This window comes from Hemiscyllium ocellatum, chromosome 9 (assembly GCF_020745735.1).
Source record: "Hemiscyllium ocellatum isolate sHemOce1 chromosome 9, sHemOce1.pat.X.cur, whole genome shotgun sequence".
Lineage (NCBI taxonomy): Eukaryota > Metazoa > Chordata > Chondrichthyes > Orectolobiformes > Hemiscylliidae > Hemiscyllium > Hemiscyllium ocellatum.
The window spans coordinates 84125694-84139654 of NC_083409.1; the positions used below are offsets into that span (position 1 = coordinate 84125694).

General features: G+C 39.3%; 1 long non-coding RNA gene across 3 annotated transcripts in view; it reads right to left on the reverse strand.

The window, feature by feature from the left end:
- LOC132818792 (uncharacterized) overlaps window positions 1-13961 on the reverse strand; it is a 93692-nt gene that overhangs the window by 15056 nt on the left and 64675 nt on the right. For all 3 annotated transcript variants that reach the window (XR_009645025.1, XR_009645024.1, XR_009645023.1), the window contains exon 3: window positions 6718-6829. This is a non-coding gene — a long non-coding RNA (uncharacterized LOC132818792). The remainder of the gene's footprint in view (window positions 1-6717; window positions 6830-13961) is intronic.

Below are 13961 nucleotides of genomic sequence, written 5' to 3' on the forward strand. Positions count from 1 at the left end.
GAAGGATCAAAGATAAAGGCAGAGCCTTTTATTTTTCCAGGCATATGTTTTTACCTTACAACAATGCCTGCACTTTATTGTGTATAAAATACGACAGAGCTGAAAATTGGTGCTGGAAAAGCTCAGCAGGTCAGGCAGCATCCAAGGAACAGGAGATTCGACGTTTCGGGCATAAGCCCTTCTTCAGGAATTTCCTGAAGAAGGGCTTATGCCCGAAACGTCGAATCTCCTGTTCCTTGGATGCTGCCTGACCTGCTGCGCTTTTCCAGCAACACATTTTCAGCTCTGATCTCCAGCATCTGCAGACCTCACTTTCTCCTATAAAATACTGCAGGACATCCAGTGGTTTTAGGTGGAAATGCAAGACCCTGATTCTCGTTTCAGGGTTAGAGCACAGGGGCAGAAAAAATCCCAGTCCCTTGAAGCTAATATTTGAAATGGTCACCTCGATTTCCCATTTTCAGTCCGGTGGTCTGAGCTAACTTAGGGTCAGGCTGGGCAACCTAAGAACAAAATAAGTTGCCGGTTCCTGAGGTGGGCTGGGGTAAAAGTCTGGCTGGAGGCACCAACACTAGGTTCAACATTTTAAAAACAACGTTGAATCATTCCTCATCCTCTTACCCCTTTATCCCCCTCACTCTCCATGTCCCATCCATGATGTTCCGTACAACCTAATGCCCTTAACCTATCTTCTCTGGCCCCTCACACCCCAATGGCAACTAGTGCCCACTTTATCCCTTTCCTCCTTCACTTACCATGCCAACTCATTAAGTATTCACATATACAGGAGAAAAAAATAGTTCTGTTGCTTATGCTTTATATTGCAGACCATACTTTATTGACAAAAGCAATCTTGTTCATTAAGACACATTTTAACACTTCTCGTCAGTTCTACTCTTAGAGTCATAGAGTCATAGAGATGTACAGCATGAAAACAGACCTTTCAGTCCAACTCATCCATGTCAACCAGACACACTAAAAAATCTAGTCTTATTTGCCAGCCCTAGGCCATTCCTCTGAACATTTTCTATTTATATACCCATTCAGATGCCTTTTAAAAGTCGTAATTGTACCAGCCTCCACGACTTTCTCAGGCAGCTCATTCCATAAATGTATTACCATCTGTGTGAAAAAGTTGCCCCTAAGGACGCTTTTAAATCTTTCCTCACTCACCTTAATCATACGCCCCCAAGTTCTGGACTCCCCTCCATCCCAGAGAAAAACCTTATCTATTTACCCTATCCATGTCCCTCATGATTTTGTAAATCTCAATAAGGTCACCCTTCAGCCTCTGATGCTCTAGGGAAAACAGCCCCAACCTATTCAGCATAACCTTATAGCTCTAACACTCCAACTTTAGCAGCATCGTCATAAATCTTTTCTGAAGCATTTATATGAGACACCTCTTGACAAGTCTTAATAAGTTTAACAGTTCCAAAGGGCATAGACACTTGAATGCACAGCCTTCTCCACAGTTAAGTCCAAGATGCCTCCCCACCTCCAGCGTGATGAAAATGGAAAAAATGTTGAAAATCTTGATCTACAGTGTTGTATTCCTACCTCTGACCTACCCCTCTTTCCTGTTCGATTCCCTGTTGTAAGCATGAGATGTTCAAATTTGCTTTACTGGAGAACAGTCATTAATTTTTAAATTAAAAACAATGTCATCTTTACATCATTATTTTATATATTTTATTTCTGTATAAAGTATCGATAAATAGAATATCACTTCTCAGAGATGTATGTGAAGAGGTAAAAAGAAAGAAACCGATTGACGGTCCATTGCTGTCAGTCTTGGTTATGTGCTCAATTGTAAGCTATTGTACATTTCCCCTCAAATCTCCTCACATTCCTCTTTTGATGTTACTGAAGTGGAATGTCCTAATTTGGATTTCGACAGATTTAATCATGTTAGTCTTCAGGCAGTTTTACATAAAGAAGCACATCAACGTTTCAATGATACTCTCCTCATGGGGCCTTAGGGCTTCAGAATGCCAAGTTGTCTGTTAGTGAGAAGCCTGTACATGAATATGACAGGTATAATCAGTTTTCATAGCGCTATCTGAATCATTGGACTTGCAAGTTTATTCCATAAATCTCTCTCTCTCTTTCTCTGGGTAACTGATTGCGCACATATCTTTCCTGGATATTCTCCATTTTTCTGGATGGGTTCAGTTCCAACACTCAAAAGTTTAACACTCTCCAGAACAAAGCAAATTTCTTGATTAGCACTCCACCTACAACCTTCAACATTGACTCATTCAACCCTACTCTTCCAAGCCATACACCATCCCAAATTAGAATTATATTGCTGTACCTTCACTATTGCTCATTCAAAATCCTTCCAATCAGCACGAGGGTATACCTTATATCGGCAGCAGCAGCACTGCCAGTCCTCCCCTCCCACCCCTTCCCAAGAATTGCAGTAGTTCAGAGAGGTGGTTCGATACCACCTTCTTCTTCAGGACAATACATTTTTGACCCAGTAGCGATGTTCATATCTCATTAGTGAATAAAAGCCATATTATTATCTCACAAGGCCAAGGTTCAGTAATGGGTGAAGTAAGTGTATGCATCCATGTTTGTGAAAGAATAGATAGAAATAACTAAAAAAGACTTTTGAGAAACTGTATCAGTCTTTGATCAGACATTGCTTACTTGGAAACAGGAGTTTTCAGGGTTAGTCACTTCCCAGAACAGGCAGCTGTGAAACCTCTGTTGTTACTGCTATGTCAGTTTGCCGCAGCCTGCAAAGCTCTGTATTCCACTGCATTCTGTTATCTCTTACACTGCAAGGTTTTGCCTTCTCAAAGTATTAACTTTCCTTGATGTTATGGAAAAGGATTGAATTGTATGTTATATAAATGTGGCACCAAAGATCACAAGAAGGCTGTAATTATGTGTGCTTTTTAGGTAACATAGGGCAGTTTGGAAAATAAATATAGTGTCAAGACTGTAATAACATTGGCAGTTCAAGGCATTAAAAAAAGGAATCATTTGGAATGTAGGAGGATCTTTTTGTTTACATTAATTAATTTGTGTAAGATAATATGGCTGATAACTCATCTTTTATTGCCTACCTGTGACTTCCTTCAGAAAGACCAGACCACGTTATTGAACAGTTCAGAGTCAACCACATTGGCTTGTCACAGGAGTCAAATACGGACCAGATCAAGTCATAGTGATACATTTCTTTCACTGATGCATAAGAATGAGCTGTGCTTTGGTGGCAATCCGACAGCTTCATTGTCACTTGTACCACTATCAGGTTGCAGTGTCCAGATGCAACAGGAAAGCAATCTAGGTAATACAATCATAGAGTTCCTCGCTGCAATCTCTGGCAAGCTGCTGGTAATATATGCATAGACTGACTTTCCTGGGTCCTTTTCCCATTGACATTCAAGCATTGAAATTTAATGCATTGGATTTCTACCAACAGTGCAAATATACACTGAAAATTTATGAACCACTGGACTTAATATTGATAGATAGGACAAAACACTTTCTGTAAATGGGGTACAACTCTTCTGGGTGCATTACACATTATCACATTTCTGATTCCTCATGAAGGGCTTTTCCCCGAAACGTCCTGCTCCTAGGATGCTGCTTGACCTGCTGTGCTTTTCCAGCATCACTGTAATCTTGACATTATCACATACTAATGCTGAGCTATGTATCCGCCTAATGAAATGTTTTACATTTGTATGAATGATCTTATTCAAAATCTGCATGGTCTTCCATTGGCTAATCAGATTGCAAAACCAAAGACAGAAAATGGCCATGGCAGTATATATGATGCATATGATGCACATGGTTTTCCCCAAACATCTTCAGTGACTTTAAAGATTAAAGTAAAAGATTAAGGGAACAAAATAAATGTTGTTTGTGTTCTTTGGGGTTTTTACTGATCTTTTATCTTATTACAACTGGTAATCAAGTAAACCCCATCGATGATGCTAACTTGTGGATAATGCAGAACAACGTTATATATATTAGAGATATCAGGATGATTATGAAAAACAGGCAAATATTTGTCTCCAGTTATGATTATAACAGTATTTTCAAGGTTGTCAGTCCTTGACTGGAATTCAATCTGCATGTTTCACAATGTGTAACACAATATAAATTGCTCTGAATTCACCTGCCATTTTAAACAAAATCAAATCCTTATTGTTGCAAAAAATGAGAAATTATGGTTTTTATCCTGTTATCATCACAATTTCAATTCACTTCCCTTCTCCCAGTCAGCTGCTCCTTTGCTGCATACTGCCTAACAGAGCTGTTGGGCTGGTAGATGATGTGACCTTGTACATTTCCCTACATCTTTGTCTTTTACCACTGATCTGATTAATCTCATGATAAGAAGAAACAGGTCGCAGCATATTTATCATCTTGGAGAGGCTGAGATCTAAACAAGTGGCCTTATTAATTCTTTGGTGAATATTATTCTTGCGTGATCTTTGGGCTAACTCATTACCCTTCCCAGCAGCTCCACCTTCGTTCTATGTACTGGAGCAGCACCTTTGCATGACCATTTTTTATTTAAATTCCCTTGGTGAACATGGATATCACTGGCTGGTCAGATGTTTCATTGCCCATCTCTAGCTGTTCTTGAACTGAGTGGCTTACTATGCTATTTCAGACGGTGGGTAAGAGACAACCACACTGCTGTGGGTCTGGAATCATATGTAGGCCAAACCAAGTGAAGACATTAAATTCCCTTCCCTGAAGGTCATTCGTGAGCCAGACAGGTTTTTGCCAACAATTGGCAACTGTTTCATGGTTATCAGAAGATTCTTAATTCCAGATTCTTCAATTGTATTGAATTCAAATTCCACCATCTGTCATGGTGAGATTTGAACCTGGGTTTCCAGTCCTGCAGCAGCAGGCTGTCGTTCTGTAGCAAAGATCACACTGGCAGACAGCCCTATTAACCTAATGGCTGAGAAAAAACAATCAGGATCAAGGCAAGGTCAAGTAGAGGTTCTATCCAGATGCAGTATCACCAATGGATGGGAATTTCTTTAATTCTTAGCCACAGCATATGGTGCTCCTTCATATTTTATATTCCAGCTGTAGGCTATAAACATATGAAAATTGTGATCCTGTAGCTGGTAAAGTATCCAACATTGCAGCATCTTCTATTCATTTATGGTATTCCTACTTAAGCCAATGGCTCGTGAATGTTCTTGGCAAAATTATTAGAAACATCAGCTGTCAGAAACAATTTCCACTGGCCCTACCCTCGCATAGCCTCCAGAACTTTCTATAGCGGAACATATCAGCATGTGAGTTGTGAAACAAACTTGATAGAAACTCAGCAGAGAAAAAGTAAAACAAAACAAAAATGTAAAGTTGACTTTTTTTGCCATGACTGATATGGAAGTGGTAAAGTGTTCCTCACAACCAGTGATCTTCAATGTTTCTCAACATTTCTTCAGCGTGTAATGGCACAGAAATACCCTGTAGGGCAGCTACATATAAATGCTTAACACATTCACTTGAAGTTCTCTCTGTTATCTGAAATAGATTAACATTTGCTACTAAAGCAACTGAGAAAAGCATCTTAATCTAACAAACAATTAACCCACAGTACAAATTCCAGGGAGTGTATTTCTGTCCTTTTTGCTATATTGTACTCACTTCTTAGCTTTCAAAATGGCTTCCTCGCTATTTGTCTTTGTTACTTTGTGCCAGCATAAAACAAATATATTTTTGTTGGTTGCTATTGAGTTTTGTACTCAAGGTGATATCGCACAAGAATGGAATCTACTGGCACTACGTCAAAATCAAATGCCCCAAGTTTAGGGATAGCAAACTTTAACATCATGACAAAGTTCCCTGTGTTCCTTTGCTGTACAGTGTAGAGTTAAGCTGTATAAGTTTGTCATTGTAGTGTCAGATTATGGATTTATTTTGATTTCAGACTTTTTAATCAATTAAAACAGGGCTGAGGCAAAAAAAAACGATTTCATCCCACTAATCCAGGTGGAGTCTCCACCTATAAGTAAATGTAATCTATTTATATTCATGATGAGAATATTAATTATACAGTGAGTTTTAATAAAAATAATCTTCCAAGAGTGGATGGCCAGGCTAACATTTATTGTCCATTCTAGCCCCAGTGAAGGGACTGATGAGCTGCTTTCCTGAACTACTGCAACCCGCCTGGTGTTGGTACATTCACATTGATCTTAAGAAGGGAGCTCTGGGCTTTTGACTCAACAACAAGGAAACTCAACGTGACTTGGAGGGGAATGGGAATGTGAAGGTGCTGGTATCCCTTCCAGTTGACTGCTGCCATGTCTTGCTGGGTGCTGGAGATCACTGGTTTGGAAGGACCTGATGAAGTAAGCTTGTTAGAAAAGCATAAGAACATAGAAACTAGGAGGAAGAATAGGCCATTTGGCCCCTTTGAGCTGTTCATTATGGTTGATTATCCAATTCAACAATCTCTTCCTGCTTTCCCACCATATCCTTTGATTCATTTAGCCCTATATGCTATATCCTAATTCTATTTGAAATCATCAGTGTTTTGGCCTTGACTGGTTTCAATGGTAACAAATTCCACAGGCACAGCCACCACTCTCTGTGTGAAGAAATTTCTCCTCATCTCAGTCCTAAATGGTTTACCCCATATCCTTAAACGGTGACCCCTGACTCTGGACTGCCCCCTATAGTCGCACGTCATATAAATGAAAAACATACAGTACTCACTTTTTTGATTGTCACCTCGACGATTCTGGGGATGCTGCTGATTATGGCTTATGGAAATTCAGTCTCCATGCTTTTCCTCTAATTTACATTATATTCTTTCATCATGCGGGATCTGAAAATAACATATGCTTTGTGTAAATAATAAGCACCGTTCTTTCTGCCATATGCTGGCACTGACAACTAAAGAAGGCTTTGAGAAGATTGAAAGCAAGAGGAGCTAATTTCTACTTCAGTAAGCACAGGAGTGGCCTGCTTTATAGGAATTTGCTTTCATGGGAATCAATTCATCTGCAGCAAAGTCAATACTTTCTACTTTCCTCTCTGTCTCCACTCCTCTCACACCTCACTCCATTATTGTTGCTGTCGTGGTTGAATTTACATCTGCATCGGAGCTCATCGGCTAAGTAGATCCTTCTATTGAATGGATCACACCTTGCTTATAACCTGTTTTCATATCTAATGATCAGTCGGCAGCCTGTTCTCATATTCATTTATTTCATATCCAACATGAACCTTCAGTGTTTGTGATTAATGTTGGGGAAAGGATGTGAGGATTAAGGGAGGCATGTTACAGCAGGACTTTGCTTGGATATGGGTTTGTTCCTCTGTCATTCTGCTGATCTCCTTCATAGTAAATCTCTTCTAAAGTACACGGAAAAGGGATGGGATTTGTTTTAAATCAGTATTGTTGACAGTAGAGTCATTAATGTTTAAATTCTATCACCATTAATCTGCCAAATATACTTTTGTTAACTATTAATTCAATACAGAGAGAGGCTGCAGTTACCATTGGAAAGGCTGTCATTTGCAGTGTGTGCACAGCTGAGTAAATTAAAGCTCTGGCTGTATACTTCAAACAAAGTTAACAACCATAGACATCAGGGCATGGGGAGGAAAGAGGAGAACTCTTGTCAAAATAGACAATGGTGGCTTCTGTTCGTTCTTTATTTCTCAAGGCAGTGGCATCTAGTGGTCATACTATGTGAGAACACTACACTTGAAATGCCGTGGAGTCTGCTTTGTCCACTGTTTAAGTTTAGAGTCTTTAGGGAATGGCTTTCGTCAAACCTTCTTTAAGATCTAAGAAAAAGAAAACTTTGGATGGAAAAACCTGGCAACAATTTGAGAGCAGAGTTAGTCTCGGCAACTCAGACGGCCTCCCAGAGTCACTGCCATCATCGCTTTAAAATCTTAGCAAAGCATCAACAGTATGAAAGAAAACAGCATGACAGAAAGCTGCATGAGGCAGGTGAGGAATAGGGGCTAAAAAAATTAAGTAAAAGCATTGAATTTATTAATTTGGTTCAATTTGATATTTGATTTTTCTCCAGCAGTGTTACAATGGTTTGTAGAATACCACTAAAAGATTCATATACCCCTTTTTGTTTCCACTTTTGTACCACAGCACCAAGGACTTTGTAATATTCAATTGTTAATAACTTAAGAATGATTTTCCCCTAGGCCATGTAGTTGGATCAGATGACATAGAAAGCACTGGATTTATGGGAATCTAATGGATCCTTTTTGATACCTGTGCAGGTTTGAGATGCTTTCCATATGAGATTTGCAGTCAATTCTTTCCATAGTTTTTTACTGTGCCCTTGAATTTGTAATGATAAGACATATTTAAAAAAATGAATGTGTGGCAGGGCAGGAATTTTGACATATAATTTACCAGTGGAGGAGTTAATAATATGCCAGACCTGATTGCTTGATTAAAAATGAGAACAAAATGACAGAATGATGTTGTGAAACTTGAAAAGGATTCAGAAAGGATTGACAAGGATGTTGCCAGGGTTGGAGGATTTGAGCTCCAGGGAGAGGCTGAACAGGCTGGGGCTGTTTTCCCTGGAATGTCGGAAGCTGAGGGGTGACCTCATAGAGGTTTATAAAATCATGAGGGACGTGGATAGGATAAATGGACAAGGTCTTTTCTCTGGGGTGGGGGAGTCCAGAACTAGAGGGCATAGGTTTAGGGTGAGAGGGGAAACATTTAAAGGAGACCTAAGGGGAAACTTTTTCACGCAGATGGTGCTGCATGTGTGGAATGGGCTGCCAGAGGAAGTGGTGGAGGCTAGTACAATTGCAACATTTAAAAGGCATCTGGATGGGTATATGAATAGGAAGGGTTTAGAGGGATATGAGCCGGGTGCTGACAGATGGGACTAGATTGGGTTGGGATACCTAGTCGACATGGATGAGTTGGACTGAAGGGTCTGTTTCCTTGCTGTACATCTCTGTGACTCTATGACTCTATGAACTTAGAATGTTTTTTGTCACCCAAAAGTTGAAGCGATCACTCACTGAAGGAGACTGGCCTGTTAGGCTCATGAAATGCAGTTCAAACAAACTGGTCAGACCTTTGTCTGGAGAATTGTATCCAGTTTTGGGTACTACAGCACAGGTATGTGGGGGTAAGAGTCAGCTTGTCTGTGGATTAAAGGATTAACTATACCTTTAAGAATAGTATATGGTGCTATGTTATTGTGACTTTGAATCTGATGAAATTAGAGTCTGAGTCTGTAGAGTTCCAGAAGATGTCTTACTATCCCATGTACATAACTATGCTAAATCAAGTCTGTTAATGTTCACTTACAGGAATATGGATCTGATCTTACCGCATGGTAGTGGTGGTGACCTGATTCCTGGAATACAAGGTAAGGGGCACTTGACATGAAACCCAGAGATAACATGGTGTTGTAGAGAAAAGATGATGCCAGCCCAACAATCTGACCCCAGTGGTGGGGAAGTCTGAAGGGGCTTTGATTTGTTTGCAGAGCTGATGCAGGCACAATGGGCTGAATAACTTCTTTCAGCACTGTAAAGCATCTGTGTTTCTGTGGAACCTCAGCAGTGACAGGAAGCAACAAGTGACAGGCTTCAAGACCCACCCAGTCACCAAACTGCAGAGAGGGAAAGCCCACTCAAAGCTGCAACACCATGGTAGAAAGCACGTAACAAAGAAACTGGATCACATTGACCAACAAATACCCGATAGGCCACAGTGAGTAATAATCTCTCGTAGATCAGATTTTCTTTAGAAAGGAATAACTGGAGATGACGTAACCCATGCAGTGCTAAAAATGAAAGTAAGCATTTTGGTTACCGTAGCTCAGTTAGCAAATACAGTGATGTTGGAAACCGTCATGCCTTTGTTTGGTCCTTTAGAGGGCCCAGATCAGGCTGTGTTGGGTAAATTAGCACCAATAGGTTTAGCAGATGCCATGCTACTTTAGGTCTTGATAAAAAGTGATTTAAGACCTGGTTAGTGTACTATTATTCATGATCAACACCAGTACCAGCACCAATGCTGCCAGACAAGTTATAATAGAAGAAACTGGAATATACAATAGAGTAATTAAAGGTTTTTAATCCTATTTCAGTTTAACAAAACCCCCATTGCAGATTAAGCAAAATGTAATCAGCATGGTCAAGAGCTAGGGAAAGCCATTTTATAAACAATTCATATTATTTGTGAATATTTGCTGGTATGCAACTTTAAAAAAAACTCATACAGTACTGGATAATAGTGAAAATACTATATGAAGCCATATCAGAATGGTTGCAGTCTAAAGAAGACCTTACAAGCAATAGAATGCATTAGACAAATTGAACTTTGCAAGCAGAACAGACTTCATGTCCAAGGGTATTTCACTGGGGTCAGCTTACGGACTCTGATCCAGTCCACTCTGTTAATCAGAAGGCTACTAATAAAATACTAAATAAAGAACCCCCACTATCTTTTCATATGTCGTTTCATATGATCTGGATGTTTACATCAAAGAGATAAATGTAACTTGTAAGCAGCTATGCTGTTTGAAGATTTCTGAGTGTTTTTAAAGTAGACATCTACATGGTGGTGTTTCGTGGGAGCATGGATTTTGAAGATTTGACTGAGCAGAATGTTCAACCCTCAATCTTTCACATGGAGCAAGAAGAAAGGAGCTGGTGTGAAAGTGAAACATATATCAAGACTCATTCTGTAAAAGGAGTCTGTATCATTCTAAACCAACAGTGCATACCAAATGGCATCAAGACAATATCCACAAATTTTCTAGCCAAGCTACACAAGACGATGAAGGTAATTGGATCATTTACACACAAATGAGCAATATGGTGAACAGTAAAGAATATGAGCCCTTGACACCATCAGATTATATACCCAAAGATCAAGGGTCATCTAATGATGATGACAATGACACAACAAACCAACACCAACCCAATGTGTGCCATGGGTTGGAGATTCCAAACCTGGGATCCATTACACAGAACTTTAATCTATAAACTCACCCTGATTACTCAAGTTACATTGTGGATTTGATGAGTGTGAAAGTGAAACATATATCAAGACTCATTCTGTAAAAGGAGTCTGTATCATTCTAAACCAACAGTGCATACCAAATGGCATCAAGACAATATCCACAAATTTTCTAGCCAAGCTACACAAGACGATGAAGGTAACTGGATCATTTACACACAAATGAGCAATATGGTGAACAGTAAAGAATATGAGCCCTTGACACCATCAGATTATATACCCAAAGATCAAGGGTCATCTAATGATGATGACAATGACACAACAAACCAACACCAACCCAATGTGTGCCATGGGTTGGAGATTCCAAACCTGGGATCCATTACACAGAACTTTAATCTATAAACTCACCCTGATTACTCAAGTTACATTGTGGATTTGATGAGTTCCATGCTTGCAGATCTATTGACATGCAAATGTGTATTAAGACATTTTAGGACCATGAACCACAAGGAGCACCATCAAAAACAGTGGCAGTCAAGTGTGGGCAAAACTCCCCATCATCAGTCATTGATACTCCTGGGAGAGCATGATGTACTCCGTGGACAACAGGGAAAAATGAAAGCTGCCCAAGACCAGCAGGTAAGAAATTTTGAGTACAACAGCTGGAATTTCTCAGAAATCCTTGGGATATTCCCAAAGCCAAGCTTATTTCAAGTGTAAATACCAAGTATCATGATATTGTGATGAAACAGATGCAAAATAAGAACAACACCAAAAAGAGAAACTTTAAATAACCTTACTGTGATGAAGGCAACATAAGCAAAGCAACCATAGCTAACATTCTGAAAATGTATAGAATCTCTGACAAAGTTCATCGTAACCAAAGCTGGATGGAGAAGCAAACTGCCAATGCAGTTTGGAGGATTGTACATTTATTGCTCCTGTGTTAAAGTTAATTCAGGCACAAGTTATTTTTCCTTTTTTTTCTAAGTAGCTGGATTTATTTTAAGGGCAATTATTTGGTTTCGAAGTCAGCATGATGCTTTAATTTAATGTACATATATCTTTAAGAGGAAATACCTTAAAATACAGTCTACCATAATTTGGCTCAGCAGAATGTGGTATTAGTCCCATTATTAGCTCCATGAACAGTGGTGATAGAAATTAGATATACCATACTCAGCTCATAGTGAATATTATCTGTATACAGTCTTATCTTCAAATAAGAACCCACATTATTTGTTTCACCAATCCTTGTTTATTATTAGTATGTTAATATCAAAGAAAATAATGTAGCACCATTGAGTCAAAATCGCTACAGAATGTCTCTGAAATTGGTAAAAAGCAAAAGTAAAAGAAATAGAGCAATAGGAAACAGGGAGGGTTCTCAGGATTTCGCGGAAGCATTAGTACAGTCGGTGAAAGGGCAAGGGATGTTTCTACATACAGCCAGGAGGCTGTCAAGGCAATCTTGAAAAGGAAATGTGGGTGGAAAGGTGACCAGGAGCATTAGTAACTAGAGTCTAACCCTGAGGACATGACACCAGTACTACAAGAAGTTCAAGAGGTAGGTTTTAATAACCTCAAAGTATATAGGAAATAGTGATCATAACATGATAAAGTTTAATTTAAGTTAGAGAGTGAGAAACTTGGGTCAGAAACAACTGTGTCTAACTTAATAAAGGGAATTACAATGAAATGAGGTTAAAGTTGGCTGCAGTGAACTGGACAGATAGATGAGCAGGACTGACAGTAAGCAAGCTGTGGCAGACATTTAAAGAGGTAATCAATGGCTCTCAGCAAAAATACGTTCCAGCAAGGAAGAAAGATTCTAAGCATGGGATAAACCATGATCCAACTATGGCTAACTAAAGAAGTTAGGGAGAGTATTAAATCGAAAGGCAAAGGATTTAAGGAGCCAAAAATAATGATAGCCCTGAAGACTGGAACAATTCAGAATCCAGCAAAAGAGGACTAGAAGATGTAAAGTCAGAGAAAATAAAGTACAAGGTGAAACTAGAGAGGAATATAAAGAACTACAATAAGAGCTTCTTTACATTATGTATAAAGGAAGAGAGAAGGCAAAGTGAATATAGGCCACTTAGAAAATGAAACTGGGGAGATGGTTTCAGGAAACAAAAGAATGGCAGATGAGTTATGGTGGAAGATACTTCAAACATCCCATTAATTCTAAAAGATATAGGGAATAAACTAAGTAGGAGAAAGTGAAGATTGCAGATGCTGAACATCAGAGTCAAGAGTATGGTGCTGTCTGGAAAAGCACAGCGGATCAGGCAACATCTGAGGAGCAGGAGAATCAATCGACATTTTGGGCATAAACCCTTCATTAGTAATCAAGGGCTTATGCCCGAAATGTCAATTCTCCTGCTCTTCAGATATTTCCTGACCTGCTGTGCTTTTCCAGCACCACACTGAGGAACTAAATATCGTCATCATCATTGAGAATTTGTATTGGACAAACTAATTGGACAAACTGGCTCCAGGCAGATAGGACGCTTTGCCCTATGGCTTGCATCATAAGATCCTAAAAGACGTAGCTACATAGATAATGAATGCTTTGCCTGTAAGTTTCCAAAAAATCCTTGGATTCTGGAGAAGGGTTGGAGGCTTGTGAAACTGCCAATGTGACATCCTATTCAAAAAGAGGGAGATGCAAATAGCGGGCACCTATGGGCTGATTAGTCTAATAGCTATTGTTAGAATCAGATCTTAAGTAGGTAATGATCAGAATAATGATCTGATTAAGCAGAGTCAGCATGGTTTCATGAAAAGGAAATCATGTTTGACTAATTTATCAGGTGTTTTTCAAAGAAATCTCAACCAGAGTAGAGAGAAGGGAACCAGCAGGTATGTTGTATTTGGACTTCCAGAGGCATTCAACAAGGTCCCTTACAAAAGATTAACTCATAAGATAAGAGTGTGTTAGTAAAGATAGAGAAGTGACTAATGGGCAGGAAACAGCTGC